The following is a 12,576-nucleotide window of genomic DNA, read 5'->3' as shown; positions in this document are numbered from 1 at the left end:
TCCTGTGGGCCTCTCAGATGTAATCAGGAAGCATGAAAAGCGAAATGAAAGTAAGTGAGCATTCAACTCATCATCATCATCAACAACAACAAAAATAGTAAAGAAACTCCCAAAAGAATAGGAGGAAATAAATTATGATAAAGGGACAAAATGGGAAAGGAAGAGACCGAATCAAGGAACCACACTTCTGTTGAGAAAGAGAGAATGAGGTCAGCGAGACTGCTCTCGCTGGGTGTTGGTGCGTCACTGAGCTCGACCACTGAGTTCCATCTTGAGCCTACAGGATGGAAAGAGAGAATCTGATTTCCACATGTAAATCACTGAGAGTGTGTGTGTATGTGTGTGTGTGTGTGTGTGTGTGAGAGAGAGAGAGAGAGACAGAGACAGAGAGAGACAGAGAGAGACAGAGAGAGACAGAGAGGGAGTGAGTGAGTGAGTGAGTGAGGGAGGGAGGGAGTGAGTGAGGGAGGGAGGGAGGGGGAGAGCGCTGGCGCACTTGCACAGCAAGTAAGTACATAGTAAAACAATAGCAAAACTGGAAGCCCAAACCATAACAACCCCAGAAAACCTCGGAGATTTCCTTAAACACTGACTTCTAAACAGGCAACAGGAGACAGATGGGCACACACTTGTGGTCCCAGCGCTTGGGAGGCTGAGGCAGGACTGGTGGCGAGGCGCTCAAAACCAGCCAGGGCTACCTCCTCCGTGCAGCACAGAAACTTGCCCGGAGGCCCTCAGGAAGGAGACCGTTCATAACCTTTGAAAACTGAGGGAATGAGTAGAGCAGCAGCTACAGCTGGAGTCCAAAGCTGACAGGGGCGAATTCTGAGATCTAAGTAAGGAACCAGGTCAGACGGGAATCCAGGGCCTCTAAATCCAATCATTCATTCCCCAGGGGCAGCCCCAGGGGATGCTAGCAGCCGCTTGTCTGAGGAGTGGACCCTGGAAGGGGCCCACCAGTTGCAGTGAGTCTACAAAGCCGTTTAGGAGATTCTGAACTGCAGATGTATAACCTTCTACGTGCCTTTCCATAAATGGTATCCTTCAGTCTGTAGGATTTCTTAGAGGGTCGCCAAGAAGGCTGGCTGGGACGCAGCTTTCACAGAGGCTTTGGCATGGAGGAGAGTGGCCAGGTTGAGTGTTGGGTCTGAAGAGATATGTGTGTGTGTGTGTTTGTGTGTGTGTATGTGTGTGTTGTGGAGGGGCCAGACATGGTTACAGAATGGTGACAGGTTCTGTAGCCAGAAATTGAAACATTTCCTGACAACAATGGAGAAGCTGCTAAAGGAGAAATGTGGACAGCCAGTCCCCGAAACACACAGCAAATCCTTTGTGAGGGCCTGCTGCCTCTCAGGAGCCAACTTTGAGATCCTCACATCCTGTGCCCCACAGGTCCATATCCTCTGAGGCGGCTGTGCTTCCCTGCTTTTTGCAGAGGAAACTAAGACCCTGGCACTGTTCTGTTAGGTTCTCAATGCCACACAGCCATTAGCGCTGTGGAGACTGTTAGAACACTGGTCTGCATTTAGGCCAAATCCACAGCCTGAGTCAGGCCACGCCTCCCTGCCCCTCCCTCTGGGGCTCTGTGCTGTGCCTTGACAGCTCTTGATTTATGGTACCTGGTTCTTCTCCATGATCCTTGTCACAGAAGCTGTGGTGAACTAAATCATGTGACAGGAAATTTCCCGCCACTCCTAAAAGTTATAAAAAAGTCAAACCTTTTCTTAGTTCTGGGAGTTTTGTCCTGAGAGACTTCTGAGGGCGTTTGTTCAGGGAGATTGCTCTTTGAAGAGGCTCCTCTGGCCCCTTCCTTGCTATCCCAATCTTCTCATGCTGGTGCTCTGTCTCTGTCTCTCTGTTTCTCTCTCTGTTTCTCTCTCTCTGTTTCTCTGTTTCTCTCTCTGTTTCTCTCTCTCTCTTTCTCTCACCTCCTCTCTCATTTAAGCCCCTTTCCAGTCTTTCAAGGTAAGCCCATCTTTCTATTTTGCACACCATCATGTATATGCATCTCCATATATTGTGTTGTTTCTGTATAATCACACCTCCCCAACACACACGCTGAGGCCTCCTCCTTCTAATAAACCTCACTGTAGGCTGTAGGGAACTGTGTCAGTTTCCTTTGTGGACTGGCTGCACCTGCCTTGCTTCTTTTATTTATATAACAGATCAACCATGGACTTACATGACACTAAACACTGGTGCTTTGGCCAGCTTCTTGTTGATTTGGATGTGAGAGAATTTTAGCATCTGGACTGACCCAGGTTTATCCTTGCTTCTGCCTGGCTCTCTGTCCTGCAGAGACATTCTCCACAGCAGTAAAGGGGTCCTGTCCCTAACTCGGGCTGTCCTTGAGTTCCGGGGAACTCACTGGGGTGTACATCTGAAGGCTTTCTCTCATCTGGTCTCACATCTGAAAAACGGAAAGCCTTAGAGGGGCTCAACCTTTACCACTCATGACCAGTGGAGACATCAAAGTACGGATGATTAGACCTGCCTTAGGTCACCTGAGAGCAGGGACAGTTAGAGCCTGTCCCCATTCCTGCTCCCACCACTCTGTCCCCAAATCCTGATCTGTTTATGATGGCTTTCTTCCTCTTGTTTTGTGGTGATTTGAATGGGAATGGCCCCATAGACTCATATGCTTGAATGCTGGAACCCCAGTTACTGGAACTGTTTGGGAAGAATTGGTGGGTGTGTCCTTGCTGGAGGAGGTTTGTCACTAGGAGTGGACTTTGAGGTTTCAAAAGCCCACACTAGGCTCAGTCCCCCTCTCTCCCTCACATCCTGCCTGTGTTGCCATATACCTTGCCTTCTATAAGTGTAGCAAGCCCCTATTAGCTGCTTTCTTTTATAAGAGTTGCCTTGTCATGGCCTTCGCAGTAACAGAATAATAACTAAGACAGAAGTTGGTACCTGGAGTTGGGTATTGCTGTGACAGGTTTGACTATGCTGTTTCTTGGAAAAATATGAAAGACTTTGGGCTAGAAAAGTAGTTGAATGCTTTAATCAGGACTTAAATAGGACATCCTAGTAGGAGCTTGGAAGACTTAAAAGCAATTCAGAGTACAGAGGCCCAGCTCAAGAGGTTTCAGAGGGGATGGCCATTGCCAAGTGCCCGAAAGACCATTCTTGCCATACTTTGGAAAAAAAAAAAAGGTGGCTGCTTTCTGCCCTTGTCCAAAAGCCCTGCCTGAGGGTAAATTATAGAGTTTTAGATTAATATCATTGTCAGAGGATATTTCAAGATAGCCTAGTTTTGACTGATGGTTTGGATGGGAATGGCCCCCATAGACTCATGTGTTTTAATGGTGGGTTCATAGAAAACAGCATTATTAGGGGGCATTATTGTTGTAGTAGGTGTGGCTTTGTTTGTGTCACTAGAGGATGAGTTCTCAGAAGTTTAAAACCAGGCCTTGTAGTTCATAGTTTCTCTTCCTGCTGCCTGCTGGTCTGGATGTAGAACTCTCAGCTTCTTCTGCACCATGTCTGCATGTGTCCCATATGACAATAATGAACTAAATCTCTGAAACTGTAAGCCAGCCCCAGTGAAATGGTTTCCTTTATAAGAGTTGCTGTGGTCATGGTGTCTCTTCACAGCAATAGAAACCTCTAACTATGACACATGGTTATTAGTGATCCTATGATCACCATGATCTTATGAATGATCTTATTATGATCTTCCTTATGAATGAGCTATAGTCTTATGAATGATCTATAATGAAAAGTTGGGGCAAAAAGAGATACAAAATGCACACTTTGAGGAGAAAAGGAACACCGGGAAATATAATACTGGATCCAAATTTATGCTCAAAGGGATAAGAAGGTTGGAGAAAAGTCTGATGCTAAGTGGAATAAAGGGAGTAGTGACCGCAGGGTGAGAACCCATCCAGCTAATCCTGAAATCTGTGAAAGGAAAATCCTGGAGAGATTTCCTCCACTTAAACCCAGCATGTGTTTAAAGATCATGGAGAAGGTGCTTGTACCGCAGTCTGATTGTAGGTTTCCTGAAATGTGTCCAGCACACTCGCAGAGCCTTCTGTTCTTGCTGTGTGTGTCTGGGTTAAAAATCCTTGTTCATTGAGTTTTTGAAAAAGTCCTGTTTGGTTATTGTGTTTGCCACTTTTCCTACTGCTGTGACACAATTCCTGGCAGGAAAGTTGTGGTGATTTGAATGAGAAATGTCCCCTATAGGTTTGGGTATTTGAACACTTGGTCCTGGCACTGTTTGGGGAGATGGTGTGGCCTTGCTAGAAGAGGTGCATCACTTGGGACATGCTTTGAGCTTGTTTTTTTTTTTTTTTAAAGACTTATTTATTATCTAAGTACACTGTAGCTGTCTTCAGCTACACCAGAAGAGAGCGTCAGATCGCGAGCCACCATGTGGTTGCTGGGATTTGAACTCAGGACCTTTGGAAGAGCAGTCAGTGCTCTTAATCACTGAGCCATCTCTCCAGCTCCCCTGCTCTGAGCTTATATGGGCTTGCTTTTTTCCCCATTCACTCTTTCCACTTTTGCTTGAGGTTGACAATGTGATTTCTCAGCTTCCTGCTTCTGTTACCATGCCAGCTGCTTGCTGCAAGTATTCTCTGCCATCCTGGACTCTTATGCCCTGGAGCTATAGGTCCCTCAAAACTCGCCCTTCTTCAAGTTGCTTTTGGTCATGGTGTTTTATCACAGCAACAGGAAAATAGCCAATACAGAAGGCTTATTTGGGTTTACAGTTTGCGAAGGGATGCAGTCCAGCATAGAAGGCAGGCATAATGATTGGAGCATGGGACACATGTGGTCACATTGTGTCCATAGGCAGGAAGCAGCAGCAGACAGTAAGACCAGGCTGAAAAACTCCAAGGCCTGCTGTCCATAGAGTTATATCTTGTTCTATTTTCTAAAGGTCTGACAACCTTTTAAAACAGCACCACCTGCTGGAGTCCAAGTGTTCAAAAACATGAGCCCATGGGGAATGCTTTGCATGTGAACTGTAACAGTTGTTATTCATATCTTGCTTTGTGGTTTGTTATAAAAGGCATGAGGTCAATCTAATTTTTTCCTATAAATTTGTTTGCCTTTTGTGACTGGAGGCCATAAAGATTTTATCTTCATTCTTAATAGTGGTATTTAGTTAAGTGTTTATGAATACTACTAAATAATTTATTAAAATGTCTTGACTTTGCTTCAAGGCCACCAGGCTCCATCGATAGCTCTAAACCCAGGGTCACACAGCTGGCCCCGGTTAATCTTGGAGCATCACAAAAGATTACAAGCAGACCTGAACCTGAGAGAGATATTTGTGGGAGGGTAGCAGATGGAGGGTGTGGTTGGGATGTGGAGGGTGGGAGAGAGCAGTCAGTATGCAAGGTGCACACACATAACATTTTTAAAAAATGCAGTTTAAAAAGATATATGTCTTGAAGCTGGGTTGTTTTGGATTAATCTTATTTCTTACAAACTCTCATATTTTCTCTGATTTATACAATTTGTTTTAGAGTATAGTTTTGAATATTGGTTAGCTTCTTCTGGGCTTCAGCAGCATGGATGTTCCTCCTCCTTTGTCTGGCTTCTATTTCTACTTCTTCCTGACTGGTCCCTTTCATTTCTTTCATCATGTTATTTTATTTATTTTTTAAAAGTTCTTCTGGCTCCTTCACTGCCTTTCTCTGACAGCCTTTATTAAAATTGCATTTGAGCCTATTCTGCTCTGGCCGCTTTTTGATTTATTTTTCAGCTATAAGGCAATTCTCTATTTTACTTCCATTTCTTTTCTGAGTCCCATGAATTCTTTCCTTGTTTGGTCCAGCTTTGCTCTTGATATTTAAATCTCAGACTTGGTGGTTTTGTTTTTTTCACTTTTAAAGTGGCTTTCTAGAAGACTTGGTTTATGTATCTGCAGTGCAGCAATGTATTTATCAGAAAGGTCTTAAACTATGTCTACTGATCCATTTCTAGAAAAGATGGTTGTCATTTAAGGACTGATGTTTGTGGAAAGAAACTATACAATTACCATTGTGCACATTTTGATACTAGACTGCCAGAGGGGGTGGCTGGGGTTTTTGTTGTTCCTGTGTTTCACTAATAAGGCTCCCCACTGATGGTTTCCTGTTTTCTTGCATTGTAAGGCTGGTGCTTATCAGGCCTGTTCACCCTGCACGGCTGGTCTCCTTTGGTCTCAGAGGCACGGAATAGGTTTTCAGTGAACAGCCGGTGGGATTGAATGAAGGAATAGCCTTCCCTTCTTAAAGGGCACTTTCAAATAACTGCTCACTAGCGAGTACTCCTGTGTGTATTTCAGAAAAACAAACAAACAAACAAACAAACAAACAAAAAACCAAGAGGGGGTTCATGTGCAAGATTTGTTTTTTAGAGAGAGGGTTTCACTATGTAGGTCTTGCTGCAGTAAAGCCTCACAGGCCTTCTTCCTCAGCCTCTGGAGTTCTGGATACTTCTCACCCAGATCAGACTTTAAAAAAAAACACTATGCTTAATTGTTTTTGGAGTGTAGACTTACAGCTTTTCTGATTCTTTTGTTTTTTTTTTTTTTTGTTTTTTGTTTGTTTTTTCAAGACAAGGTTTCTCTGTATAGCCCTGGCTGTCCTGAAGCTCACTCTGTAGACCAGGCTGGCCTTGAACTCAGAAATCCGCCTGCCTCTGCCTCCCAAGTGCTGGGATTAAAGGCGTGCGCCACCACGTCCTGCTCTGATTCATTTTTTAAGGGAGGGAGTGTATGTTTTTTTCACTTGATTTGTACGTTTCTTCTCCAGTTTTTTTTTTAAAGCCTCAGTTCTCTGTGGGCTTATTTTTCCTGATATGTTTTTGTAATACTGGGATATTCTATAGGATTTTAAATTAATGATGAAGCTTCCTGTCAACCTGCCGTCGTACCAGAGCTTGGATCAGGGCACTTGTGATTTGGAGGTGGGAGGTGACGTGGTCCAGATTTTCTGGTTTCCTTTGTCAAGCGGGGTCTTACATCTCTGTTTCTCATTTTCCCTTCCGTCTCTCAATATTATTTCTCTTTTTCATAATAAAAACAATTACCCATGCTGGAGTCACTGTTGCTGAGCCCAGAACATGCCGCTACTCTCCCATTGCCCCTAAGACTAGTGGACCCAACAAATTCAAATCCAAGATGGCAACCCTCAAGGACCAGCTGATTGTGAATCTTCTTAAGGAAGAGCAGGTCCCCAGAACAAGATTACAGTTGTTGGGGTTGGTGCTGTTGGCATGGCGTGTGCCATCAATATCTTAATGAAGGACTCAATAGATGAGCTTGCCCTTGTTGATGTCATGGAAGCTGAAGCTGAAGGGAGAGATGATGGATCTCCAGCATAGCAGCCTCTTCCTTAAAACACCAAAAATTGTCTCCAGCAAAGACTATTGTGTGACTGCGAACTCCAAACTGGTCATCATCACAGTGGAAGCCCTTCAGCAAGAGAGAGAGAGCCGACTCAATCTGGTGCATTGAAATGTGAACATCTATAAGTTCATCATTCCCAGCATTGTGAAGTACAGTCCACACCACAAGCTGCTTATTGTCTCAAATCCAGTGGATATCTTGACCTACGTGGCTTGGAAAAGCAGTGGCTTCCTTCAAAGCCAAGTTATTGGAAGTGGTTGCAATCTGGATTCAGCGTGGTTCCACTACCTGATGGGAGAAAGGCTGGGGGTTCACCCGCTGAGCTGTCACAGGTAGGTCCTGAGAGAGCATGGTGACTCCAGTGTGCCTGTGTGGAGTGGTGGGAACGTTGCTGGAGTTTCCCTGAAGTCTCTGAACCCAGAATTGGGCACTGATGCAGACAAGGAGCAGTGGAAGGCTGTTCACAAGCAGGTGGTTGACAATGCGTATGGGGTGAGCAAGCTGAAAGGTTGCACATCCTGGGCCATTGGCCTCTCTGTGGCAGACTTGGCCGAGAGCATAATGAAGAGCCTTAGGCGGGTGCATCCCATTTCCACCATGCTTAAGGGTCTCACTAGAATCAACAGTGATCTCTTCCTCAGTGTCCCTTGTATCCTGGGACAAAATGGCATCTCAGATGTTGGAAAGGTGACTCTGATTCGTGAAGAGGAGGCCCACTTGAGGAAGAGTGCAGATACCCTCTGGGGAGTCCAGAAGGAGCTGCAGTTCTAGTCTTCCTGGTGTCCTAGCACCTCACTGTCCAGGCTGCAGCAGGGTTTCTATTGTCTCCTTCTCATATGAGCTGTGGCTAGTGCAGTTGTGTTAAGGTGGTCTGGGGGAAACCCTCAGTTCCCACAGCTCTACCCTGCTGCTAAGTGGTACCTGTGTAGTGGTGTCCTGGTTACTGTGACAGTCCCACTGTCTCCAAGACACACTGCCAATTGTGTCCCGTGTTCAGTTATCCCGTGAGCGTGCTGCATTGCTGCGCTGTGCACCCTCACCAAACATGCCTAGGCCAAGAGTTCCCAGTTAGTCAAAACCTGGCTCCAGTGGGTAAGTCCATTATGCATAGCGTATGCATAAATGTTCTACAGGAAAATTTATGTACTATATGTGTCTGTAGTGTACACTGCAATATTATGTAAAAATTTAACATCTGAGGATGGAGGATAGAACCAACCACCCAAGTGTTATGCCAATGAAAACTGCAAATAAACCTTGAACAATAAAAAAAAAAAAAGAACCACCCAATTACCTTCACTTACTTATTCTTGTATGGGTGGAGGTGAGGGTAGGGGAGGTTATGGGTGTTGCTTTTCTCCGTCCACCACCAGGGCTCCAGGGATCAGATTTGGTCATCAGATTTGGCACCAGCTGCCTTTTCTTGCTGGGCCGTCTCTTCAGTCTACTCATCACTTAATTTTTTTTTCCAAGACAAGGTTTCTCAGTGTAGCTCTGACTGTCCTGGAGCTCACTATGTAGACCAGGCTAGCCTCAAACTCAGAGATCTGCCTGCCTCTCAAAGACCATCTTTCTTATTGCAGTTTCTTTCCCCAGAGGCCAAGTGTTTATAGTATACTCCCTTGTACCTTGGTTGTATCCACTCTCAGTCCCAGCCAGTGGGGCCACACAGTGAGATTCTGCTTCAAAACCAAATACAAGACCAAGAACAGCCCCAAAATCTCCTGACTGATTGTTGTCTAACAGTCTCCTCTGAGGTCAAAACTTTTTATGGATCAGGAAAATCCTTAAGCAGGAAGGAAACCAACTCAAAATAGCTTCAGGAAGTCCCTGAAACTAAGCAGATTCAGGAGGCCCCTCCCTACCAGAGCAAGCAATAAAAGCTCAGAGTTCCTCTCAGAAGACCAGAGAGCCAAGCTGCAAGGCAGATGCTCAGACCAGACCAACTGCCTTGAAGAAGCAGACGCTGGCTGAGCTGCCTGCAGGCTATGCAGTGTGCTCCAGAGCTGTCACCTGTGCTGTCACCAGTGTTAGGGTGGGCCTTGGTGATGCAGCTGTCATCTCTGCTCTCATAAGCAATCCTTCACTCAAACACATGTAAGTAACCCTAACAGAACTCATTAGTTGACCCAATTGGGCTTTGGTGGTCTGTCATGGGCTCCCTTTCGGGTGAGGAGATGTGTGCCATGCATCTCCCCAGGAAAAGTTTTGTTAAGCAATGCTAATTGAAAAAGGAACAGGCAGGAGGATTTCTGAGTTTGAGGCCAGCCTGGTCTACAGAGTGAGTTCCAGGACAGCCAGAGCTATACAGAGAAACCCTGTCTTGAAAAATCAAAAAAAAAAAAAAAAAAAAAAAAAAAAAAAAAAAAAAGGAACCCAACTAAAAAGTGATTGATGTCAAGAGAATATACCACATGGAATGCACCTCCATAGCCAGGAAACAAATTACTCAAGTAAAAACTGGGCAAAGGGGCTGGACATGATGGCTTTGTAATCTCAGGACCTGAGAGACTGAGGCAGGAAGGCCATGTGTTTGAGGCCAGCATAAGTCACCTAGGAGACTAAAACACACACACACACACACACACACACACACACACACACAGAGAGAGAGAGAGAGAGAGAGAGAGAGAGAGAGAGAGAGAGAGGAAGAAAGAGAGAGAATGAGAGAGAGAGAATGAGAAAGAGAGAGAGAAGATAAAGAACTGAATATTTCATAAACAGCATACAAATGGCCAACAGGCATATGAAAAAATTCTCAGCATCACTAAACTAATCAAGAGGGAAAAAGTTTCAAACCAGCAGGAGGTATAATCTGATGCCTGTTACAATGCTAGTATTAAACAGACAAGAGACGGGTTGGAGAGATGGCTCAAAGGTTAAGAGTGTTGGCTGCTCTTCCCAAGGACTTGAGTTCGATTCCCAGCACCCACATTGTGGCTCACAACTGTCTGTAACTTCAGTTCCAGGCTGTCTGATGCCCTCCTCTGCCTGTCAGGATCTTGTGAAAAAGTTCCTGGCATAAAGGAGAGTGGACAGACTTCTTTTGGCTTTTGGTTTCAGGCCAGGTTGGCTGCTTCCATTACCTGAGGTGAGGCAGAACGTTATGGTAGTGGGAAGGTGTGGCTGAGACTGCTGACCTCAGGTTGTAAAGGACACAGAAGGGATTAAGGTGTACTGGCCCCAAGGATGCACCTCTCATGCCTTACCTCCTCCATCTGTGCACTATCCCTCAAAGTTTCCAGTGTTTCCCAAAATGCACTCCTGAGAACCAAGCTTTACTCCAGCCTGTTGGGGGAAACTTTGTATTCAAGCCATTATTAGCACAATGAATTAATTCCTTGAAAGCCTTGAAAGCCATTTACCAAATGGATACAAGAAGTAACAATGAATCAGAATAGTTCTGTAGCTATTTGCATGCCTGAGTGCATGGGTCTGAGCTGGTCCAGTAAGTCTGTCCTTGCTTCTCCAGGCAGGGTTCGCGTGCAGAGTCCTATCCATATAAATGCCCATTATAGGCTAAAGGAAGTAGTTCATGTACAGGTGAAAAATAAAATTGGAAGAGCTGCTCATAATGAAAGGTGAAAGAGGAGAGGGGGAGAAAGAGAGAGAGAGAGACAGAGAGAGAGAGACAGAGACAGAGACAGACAGAGAGAGAGACAGAGAGACATAGAGAGAGACAGAGAGAGACAGAGAGAGGCTAGATAGAGCTACCTCACAGTAGGAGGCAGCAGTCTTCGCCTTGTTCTGGGGCCAGAGGCCTCAGTGAGCTAGCCTGTTGACTGCAGACCCTGTCCACTCAGCAGGGCATAACTTGGCTGTCCCACATTTTGTCTACATCCATGGCCCAGAGACCTATCTGGAAGTCCATTCTTCCTATCCTGGGATGTGGGAAATGGCTTATGACTTTGTCAGGAGGAAAAGGCCACAGTGCTCAGGGGTTATTTCTGGTCACCTGGCTCATTCAGGGCCACCTGGTTCTTATCTTTCAATTTCTAACCTGACACCTAAGCTTCCTGAGAAGACGGTTGACCAGGTGATTAAAGAACTGGGCTGTGCTGGAGCTGGAAGGTATTGACTCATTGACTCAGTCACCCCATAAGCTGTGGATGGTGAGGTGGAAACAGGTCCTGGGAAGTCAGAGGCCAGCCACGCCATTAAATCTTACATAGTTTAGAAAAAGCAGCCAGTTGCCAGGATGGGAAAGCATGGTCTGGACTAACGGCTGGTGGAAGCCATTTTCTGACATTTTGTTGCTCAAGGACATTGACTTATGGTGATCAGTGCTGCGGTCATAAGGCATAGGAGCAGGCAGACATTCTGCGTGGCAGCGTTGCTTTCTTTTTAGGGGAGAGAGAAGGCAGCAGAAGCGGTGGAGGGAGATCTGTATCCCCGCAGAACTGTGCTGGGCTCTTGCTTACATTTTGCAATGAATTGGGTGATGGCCCTGTCTTAGTTAGGGTTTTACTGCTGTGAACAGACACCATGACCAAGGCAACTCTTATAAAGACAACATTTAAATTGGACCTGGCTGACAGGTTCAGAGGTTCAGTCCATTATCATCAAGGCAGGAGCATGGCAGCATCCAGGCAGGCATGGTACAGGCAGAGCTGAGAATTCTACATCTTCATCTGAAGGCAGCTAGCAGAATACTAGCTTCTGGTCAGCTAGGATAAGGGTCCTAAAGCCCACATCCACAGTGGCACATCTACTCCGACAGGGCCACACCCTTCTAATAGTGCCACTCCCTGAGCCAAGCATACTCAAACCATGACAGGCCCCATGGCCAGCATCCACCCTACAGCTTGCTAACATTCACAGGGTGGTTGGTTGGGTGCTCCCTGTTTAGATGACCTGGACTTCTGTCACTTGTGTCTTTTAGCCCTTCTTTGGACCCCCCTGGAGGGTCCAAAACCCCAGCTCTTTTCTCCCTTAAGCCTTCTTTTTATGCTATCACCACCACCACCACCACCACCACTACCACCACCACCACCACCACCACCACCACCACCACCACCATCATCATCATTACTACCACCATCATCATCATCATTGTGTGTTCACAAGACATACCCATTTATCATGGCATGCATATGGAGGTCAGAGACAGTTTGTAGGGATCGATTCTCTCCTTCCACCTTGTATGTGGGTTCTAGGCATTGAACTCAGGTCGTCAGGCTTGCCATGAAGCCCTGATACCCATTGAACCACCTTGCAGGCCCCTC

General features: G+C 45.8%; 1 pseudogene; it reads left to right on the top strand.

Moving 5' to 3' along the window:
- Positions 1-7,123: 7,123 nt before the first annotated feature.
- LOC116069406 lies at positions 7,124-8,122 on the top strand (annotated as a pseudogene).
- The last annotated feature ends 4,454 nt before the right edge of the window (positions 8,123-12,576 follow it).

This window comes from Mastomys coucha, unplaced genomic scaffold (assembly GCF_008632895.1).
Source record: "Mastomys coucha isolate ucsf_1 unplaced genomic scaffold, UCSF_Mcou_1 pScaffold22, whole genome shotgun sequence".
Classification (NCBI taxonomy): Eukaryota; Metazoa; Chordata; class Mammalia; order Rodentia; family Muridae; genus Mastomys; species Mastomys coucha.
The sequence above is the reverse complement of the archived record's forward strand: the minus strand, read 5'-3'. Positions and strand labels throughout refer to the sequence as shown.